Source organism: Labrus bergylta, chromosome 14 (assembly GCF_963930695.1).
Source record: "Labrus bergylta chromosome 14, fLabBer1.1, whole genome shotgun sequence".
Lineage (NCBI taxonomy): Eukaryota > Metazoa > Chordata > Actinopteri > Labriformes > Labridae > Labrus > Labrus bergylta.
Genome location: NC_089208.1, coordinates 11,234,574 through 11,243,451, shown reverse-complemented (window position 1 = coordinate 11,243,451; position 8,878 = coordinate 11,234,574). Strand labels below are relative to the sequence as shown.

At 39.0% G+C, this 8,878-nt stretch overlaps 1 protein-coding gene across 3 annotated transcripts in view; it reads left to right on the top strand.

The window, feature by feature from the left end:
* The first annotated feature begins 475 nt into the window (after positions 1 to 475).
* Positions 476 to 8,878, top strand: part of npas2 (neuronal PAS domain protein 2) — a 43,932-nt gene continuing 35,529 nt past the window's right edge. For 2 of the 3 annotated variants that reach the window (XM_065962815.1, XM_065962814.1), the window contains exon 1: positions 576 to 743. The gene's annotated coding sequence lies outside the window, so the exon portion shown is untranslated. Of the gene's footprint in view, positions 744 to 8,878 lie in introns of all 3 variants that reach the window. The other variant, XM_065962811.1, reaches the window with a different exon arrangement.

The following is an 8,878-nucleotide window of genomic DNA, read 5'->3' as shown; positions in this document are numbered from 1 at the left end:
GGTTGACCCAAGGGTGGCGCCTGAGCGTATACCTGGGGGACCCGGTGCATCACACAACCTCACATGCACTTGCCTTTACATTTTACCAATATGTCCGGTCAGTAGCAGTCCACATATACCAGCATTGAATGACCAGCTTTGTAATCACCTTTCAAGGCATGATGCACACAAATCACAGTCGGCTACACCCGTGTATTGAACATGTATGCAGCCATATTCAGTGCTTGTATAACCTGTTGAATGCTTGCCCGATCCGGCAGTAATAATTGAGATGTTTTAAAGAATATCTGGAGCGTATTTTAATTTTCTATATACTCAAAGGGCATTTTAAAGCCCAACTCAGCACCACTGCACGTACAGAAACCCAGAAGCACACACATGGATGGTCACATAACTTAGTAGCCTATATAGTTCAGTGGGCGGGACTGTCAGTGTGGACGCTCTCTGGCTGCAGAAACCCCTTCATTCAGCCGTCATCTGTGCATGTGGACGAGACGTGATTTTATGAGGAGTCAGTTACACGATAAAGTCAAATTTGAGGTGTGAGGCGATAAGGATCTTCACTCTCTTAACAGGTAAACACCCCCAACATATCGCCGGTCGGTATCAGTGATTTGCAGACCGAGCCGGCGGCACAGTTTCATCTCACAGCAACTTTTTTGGAATATAGGACGCGTTTTTTCAGTCGGCTCTTTCCACATGTTTCCGTTTGGATTCATCTGACCTTTCTCCCACCGAATAAGGTAAGTTTCCAGCTGTGTGTTTCCCGTGCAGACGGATCGGTCCTCTCACTGTGTCATGTTGCCTCAAGCTGAACCGTAACGGGAACACATTTAATTTAGATAACATTTATAACACAACACAACTCTTATACGTATAAACGCATAACGGACTTATACTGCAGTTTTCTGTCTGCTTTCTTTCACTTAGTCGTAGAATATGCTTAATAGGTGTAATATTTTCATGACTGTTAACTACCAAACAACACATATGAAGCGACTATATGCTATATAGAATGACATTTTTCTTAAGAGCCATAAATCATAGTTTGTAGCCTAGTTACCTGCCTGGAAACCTTTACAGACAATGATGGAAACCAGTATTCCTGTTAAGTTTTGGGTAACCATACTGTCCGGCTTTTTAAACACGAAAAAGAAAATAGGCTATTTGAACTTCCCAAACTCTTGGCTGAAGCCGAGTTTATTGCAACTGTGTCACTTTGTTAAGGGGACCTGATAGTGCCAAAAAGTACCGGTGCTGAAGTTGACAGGAGTCACTGTCAAGCGATTATTCTGCGTCATAAAACCACGTATACTAATGTCGGTACTCGAGCCATTGTGCCGGCATGCTGCGTCAGTGCGAGGCTGGCCCATCAGACATGAATAGTGATGAGGATGTGTGCTGACAGCTGAGTGGGACAGGCCGGGCTGCTCCTTCAGTGACTAAACTGGGTGTTCACTTCACTCATATGCTCCTTTTTTTTTTTTTTTACATTGTAGGCTACTGCTTAACATTTGGGCACGTCTCATGTCTTAGGTCATCTTCCTTTGATGTTTTTTTTTTAGTGGGAATGAACATTACCAACTGGAATTTACATTGTGGGCTACACATTGGTCTAATCATCTAAGTTTCATCATGATACAATAATATATCCACCTTTCGGACACATTTTGGTAGTGGTGGTAAAGTCTGTCACAATATGATTTTGACTGGATTCAGTTCAGTGATCTGTGATTAATATTATATTAATATTATACAGTCAGTGACATTATGTCAACTCACACTTGTAAAAAGGATAATAAAATATTATTACATAGTTCAGTACAGAGTTAGAGCCCTCTATGTACCTCAGAGAATAAATGAAGAAAAATAATCTATTATTTTCTATTGAACCTTTGATCATTGAATCCATATATGGATCTATATTGGTGTATGGTTACACTTCAAACAAGAACCAGTGACATGTAATCAGAAAATCTGTTAATCAAAAAATCAACTCACAGTTCAGTCTAGATGTTCAGAATCTCTTTGTGAACTGTTTCCAGTTTCATCATTAAAGGCTGTTGAACAGACATAGTGTAAGGAAAGGAGACACACAAGGCATTGTTCTGGTGCCCCCAAATATTTGGATCTAGATGTTTAAATGTAAGAGTTTGATGTCTTTGCACATTAACAGCTATAATGAGATACTGTTTGATACATAAGCAACACTACATGTAGGCACATATTTCTCATTATTATAATTACCAATAACAAGCAGATGTTGTTATGTCACATAATGTGAATTAACTTTTTAGTATTACCGACTTATTATAAAAGAGTTCACTCATTACTTGAACCAATTACATGATTACCAGACAAGCATTACACAACCATGAATATCTACCTCGTAATAAGCCTGTCTCATATCACAATTCCTCTGTGTTGTCTTTTCTTTATTATTCTTTCTTCTCTGTGCCAAATTGTTCTTGTTCTGTAGATTTTATTTTTCCTCTTCTTCACTGTCTTTAAATACATAAATCATATCACTTTATTACAGCATTTCATTTCACCTTAAGAGTTAATACAGTCAGAGGCCTCAAGAAGATTTTCTTTTTTTGAGATAAAACCTGATCATTTGTATTCTGCTTTTGCTGAGGCATTGCTGTGTCTGCGGTTTTGCCTCTTATTTGCTGAAGCTATGGGGTGGTGAAGGTTAGCTAACTGATGACACAGAGCCTCGTCTCTGATGTTACAGAGCATGTTGTGGGGAAAGTAGGTTACTGGGCCATGTCCTGCAAGCTTAAACTGAACACTAGTCTGAATATTGCTAGAGCTGCTTAGTGTGACTGGGCATGCACAAATGGTGTATAGGGCCTTACAACAGCAGAGGGATCATTTCCACCTCCTGTCTCTTTAAGAAGACAGAGCGGCGCTCCACATAGAATGAATGTTGAATGTACAACCCATGTTGATTCATCTCAAACACACATGAAATGGAGTGAAATCTGACATCAGGTTGGCTAACATCACAGGTAGCAAATTACAAAGCCCCATTTACCTTTCTTATATATATGTGAGCAACCCATATTTAATATTAACATTGTATGAATTTTTCAACCCTACCTATCCATAGTGACATCAGTTTTTTTCTTGCTTTAGAAATTAAAAAGTAATGCCGGTGTTCGTGAAGGTGAAGAGACCTGATTTAGACGTGTTATATGTTGTCTTAAAAGATTCAACTTGACGCTTTTTTCTCTAGAAATGCATCAACCATTAATCATGGTAAAAAATAGGTTAAGTATTACATGTAAACTCTCATGTTACCTGTCTCTTTTTTTTCCCCCTGTGCAGTACCTAAAGCCTATAGGCATCTTTTACACTTCTATGACAATAGTTTCTCTTGGGAATAACATGATCTTGTGACACAACCTATCACAATATCTTACACTGTTTATTGCATGATTAAGTGTCTGGGAACTACACTCGACAAGAATGGTTTCAACATCTCTTCATACAGCTTAGTAAGAAATACCAGACTTAAACATTAGAGGCAATCCTAGTTATTTATAACAACAATACAGTGAACACTTATATGTGATATCTTAGAAACAGCCTAGAGAGATAAGAAACAGGCACTCTGACTTTATATAGAAACATATTTAAAGCATTTATTTCCATCAGAAGAAATTGTCATGCTCCTTGACAACCTGTTCTGTAACAATAGTTCCTGATGTTTTTCGGTGTTTTGAAAGCTGTCTGGCAGGCTCTCAGAGCCTGTTTGCACTGTTCCAAGAAAGGCAATTCCTGGAGTGCTCTGTCTTGACCAGTTAAAGTTGGACAGGTTTGACAGTTGTAATGAACAATGTTAAACACAAGCAGGCACTGTTCAAGAGACTAAACAAAATCAATATTCTATAACAGAAATCTTCTTTAATATAACTTTTCTATCCTCTTTACACGTGTGTCTAACTCTGTGATCATAATCATTTTTACTGTCAAGTGTCATTATCAGGTCTCCTTGTGCTTTTGAAGGGGGAAATTCTCGATATTTCTTTTGCTCACTTACTTAAGTACAGAATATTTATGTAATTGAATGCAACATAGTGCTGCTTTAAACAGAGAACATGGCACAGCCTTAGATTGGTGCTTATGCAAGATAAGGAAGAACAACACTTTTATAAAGATTTATTTGTGGGCTTCTGATGTCTTTATTGTAGAGACAGGACAGTGGTTGGAGTTGGAAATCAGCGACAGAGAGAAATGGGGGAATGACATACAGGAAAGGAGCCACAGGTCAGATTTGAACCCATGCCGCCCACTTCGAGGACTACAGCCTCATGGGGCACGTGAACTAGTTTCTAGGCCGCTGGTGCCCCCAACATTTTTGTTTTGACAATAAAGCTATGACTTGGCACTTGTGGATGGTTAAACAATGTTTAATACTGTTATATGACTTATTAATGGATTTCAGTAAAAAAAAATCCATGGGCTAACGTGGCAAAGTCAACATGAAAGACACAGTGATTGACCAACATTAAAATCCTGATATCTGAAACAGCATCCCTACACATTCAGTGATCACTAACAGCCCACAAAACCATTTCAAGTTTTGAACACATTTAGGTAGATTGTCCACTTGTCCACAAGGCCTGTTTGAATGTTGGATGAGCATTTGCTTTCTTTGTTGCTGGGTTGTTTTCTCCATGGCCTGAAACTACAGCCTCCACTTCCCAAGATAAAAAAAAAAGACACAGTGTATCTTGACACTTTGTGACACTTTTTCCCTTTTTTACGACATTGTTTAGAAACGAAGAAACAGCAATTTATTTTAGAACAAATATTTTTCATTTGAAAGCCAGACATAAGACGTCTTCTATCTGTGAGTCCACATATAATTCATTTGTACTTATCTTAAACTCAGATTCAAGGTAAGCACAGAAATTCCCCAGAAGTAACGTTGTGGAGTTGGGCATTAACTGGACATCACATGTTTATATCTCATGTTTTGTCGATGATCTTGTACAAAAATATACATTGTTAGACAAACTACTATGTGAAAAATCTTATACTTTATAGTTAGAAACATATAAGTAATAAAAGTTAGTTTAAGAAACAGATTTTATAACGTTTATCAACGGTAATAATTAGGACTTGGAATCTTTGGGTGTTTCACGATTCGATTGCGAATCTGACATCTGATTTTATCCTCCACTCATACTTTTGTGGCTGCTATCAAGATGCTCGACTTTGATATATTCACTAGAACGAGTCAAATTTTCGGATGCTTTGTTATTGTCTTTATATCCATCTGTATGGTTCAACCTGAAACCACTCCGTCATGGAGGGAACGTGCTTTGATGAGCAAAATCTGTGCGTACTTCACTCTCTTTCATCATCACCCTTACTGCTCAAAGTTAAAGCAACATCTGGATTTCGGGCCTGAAATACCTTGGCAGACCTTTTTTCAATAGTAAATGTTTGGTAAATCTCCAGTCAGGAGATTTGTGCTTTTTTGGAAGCCTCTTAAGCCCAGAGGTAAAATGTCAGAAGAGATGCTGATTATTAACATAAAACATGTTATCCCCCTCCATACTGCGCTACTTGAATGCCTTGCTCTGTGAACTTGGATTCATTGAGCGAGTGGAAATATGACAGTATGCTGCACATGACTCTTGAGACTATGACTGGTATTCATGTCACCCTCTTAACCTTGCAACTATGACAGACAAAATGTTCAGCTCTGGTTATATAACTACAGCTACAGACGTCATCGTCCTTGCTGCTGTCTCTGATCTCTTGCTCCAAAGCACACAGTCATTGTGCTCAGTAGCTTTAGGCACAGATCTACTAGGGCATGATTAAAACATTTAGCTGCCTTTTGACAGAAAAAAAAAGAAAAATCTCCCGATCTTCTGCCTCTAAGACTCCTCACACTGTGTGAATTTGCCTTCTTCTCTTTTATACATTGATTGAAATGCGCGGCAGAGATACAAATCTGAGCGTTTGTGTGTGAAATCTTTTCAAAGATTTTTGACCTGAGGGTGGTTGTCCTCTTCTTTCAAAGGAGTGAAGTCGTCATCTCACATAAATGACAATCATTGAGTGCCAGGTGAAATAAGTTCAACCTCTATTTGAGTGCTACACTTCTTTCTGCGCAGAAATGTCAATCCTGACTACTTTCTATAGTTGACTCACAGGACAGGTTAGGCCTTTATCTTTCTTCCACCGCACAAGGTCACTTCCAAGAATTGGGTGTGGCTCCACTTTGTATTTCGGATGAGGAAAATAAACAGTTGCACAATACTTGTGGGCCCGGCCCCTGAGTTTGACCTATATGTGATTCAGATTTTGAGTTGGGGTGTTGGCTGCATTTGTATTACAAGGTGGTTTGTTTGGGTGGAGTATAACACACAACACTGCAAATGTCCACTAACCAGCATGTGGAAAAGACGAGAGCAATCCCAGATGGATTCCATGCTGTTTGATCTTCAGTGAGCCATCTGTGTTTGTGATGTCAAGTGGGAAAACCTGATTATGGCTTGTGACACTGAAGTGAAGTCTCAGCGCTCACACAGCACTGTGATGATGGATTTATATTTTAAGGTGCAGTTCAGGAAAACGGCAACAATGTACATTAATACTTTACCTCTACATACTTACTCTAGAAACCTGGATGCTCTGGTAGTTTATAGATTTTGTTTACTCAGTATTTTTTTTGCAGTTGTTGAAATATTTAGGTTGATTTGACATTCCTGCAAAAGTGCACAAACAAAAAGGGATATCTGAAGGGAAGTCTTGTTCCGCGATATCCCCCTCACATGAAGGGTCAGAGGACGTGGTGTCGCACAGAGCTGAGAGTGATTCGCTCAAGGACACTCCAGCAGGGTGAATGAATCATAAATCATCACACATTTAAGCCCGATCTGCTTCATTTTGTTATGAGCTGTTATCATGAATGATGTGCACACATGCTTCTGCTCACTGAGGTTGTGACTGATTGCATCTGAATGAGCTTTTATTTCACCCTACTTTAAACAGGCACATGTGTCAAAAAAAACACACAGGGAATGTGAAAACTAGTTGGTGTATTTTTTTCTCTCCAGAAGACTAACAATCCAGTCCTTTATCATTAAAAATGCAGATGTTATTAACCCACTTTCTTCGTCAGACATCTATTGTGATTATATGTGAACTCGTTTTTTTTCCTGTTGTCAGCCTCAGGTGAAAAAGAAGATTTACGGCTGGCTTGCTTCCTTATTGTTCTACCAAAGTGTTAATTACCTTTAAGATATATGAAAGATTCATGGGAAGTTGTCAATAATGTTGGCTCTTTCAATTTAGGAGAACAAAATGTCTTCAGTCTTGCGCTTTTGCTTTTCACATTAAAAACACTCACTGGGAATTTTCTCTTTTGACATTTCTTAATGAACTACTTTCCCCCTCAAATAGATGAATGCCTTTTTTTATAATAGTCTGCTTTCCTTTATAAAGAGAAGTCTGAATCTAACAGAAGAGAGATGAGTGTGCTTTCAGGAAGAACCTTTGAAAGTATGAACTACAGGATGTCACATAATGAAATGGCAATAGATAGGAATGGAGACATAAGGTCATTTTTTCCATGTGCTGCTTGCAAAAGGATATTCGAGTTCACTTCAGAGTCGGTGCACAACAACACAGTGTCTGGTTGAGATTTTAGAAACATTTGCTTGTGAATTCATAACAATGATATTACTCCGGTTATGGCTTTGTATCTTTGGGGGCATTGTGAAATGATTAGAACCGTTCCACAGCCAGGAATGTAATCAAAGATGTAACCTCCGATGTGAGCCTGAGACAGCGGCACTAAGAAAGAGCTGTGTTGCCCTTTCCACCCATGCCCTAGAATCGTGACCCACATATTTGCTCATGCACTGCCTTGGGTAATTGCATCTTTTTCCTGAGCAGCAGCAGACAATAACAGGCCTGGAATAATTTGGTGATCCATTTAGAATTGTGGAAAGAATATAATCATGTGGAAATCTGAGAGTAGATCTACCAGGTGAAATGATGTTTGCTTTATAGGTCTGCTTTGTCATTGGAAGGCTTTGGCCACCCACAATGAGCCTGCACTGTGGGGTGAATGTGTAATTACAAGGCACTATGGGATGAAGTATCACCAAAATCATTGACAAATGATGACGTGTAAGCATCAAAAGCCAACATGGAATAAGTGAGAGAAACCTACGGAAAATGTACAGTTGCACTGAAGAGGAATCAACTCACTGCTCTTATGAATTACTGGGTCAATTCTTCTTTTTTTAGTTATTCATTTAGTCTATAACATTTCAGCAATCGTTTTGATTGCATTGTAATATGTGTCTGAATGTAATGTTTTCAAAAATAAACTGGCTTATCTATAAAAAAAATACTCAATAGTTGTAGCATAGACTGTATATTAATGAACAAGCCTGAGTGACGTCACCCGTCTGTTCCAACAGGGGTCGCTGGAGGCGAGTATATGACTTATTGTTCATTAAATCAAAATTCACCCCCCCTACGGTGTGTGCTTGTGAAGACAATAACTAATCAGACCAATGTCCGTTTTTGTACCAGGCTGTAAACGAGCTAATGTCTGCTGTAAAAAAGGTCATTTATGAATGTAATGTGTATGTGAAGTACAGGGGTGTTGGAGCTAGCCTCAAGCAGACCCTCAACGAACTGCAGGATTCTGCACTTCCGCATTTGCTTCTTTTTACAACCCTGGGGTTTGCTCCTTGAGTTGTCCGCATAAACTGTTAGAAGACATGGATGATGCGGCAATAGAAGAAACCATTGGTTTTTGGACTTGCAGTTTGAAGCAGGGAGTTCAGGATTTGGGCCTTCACAAACAGGTTTTTATGTTGTCTGAATACATGGA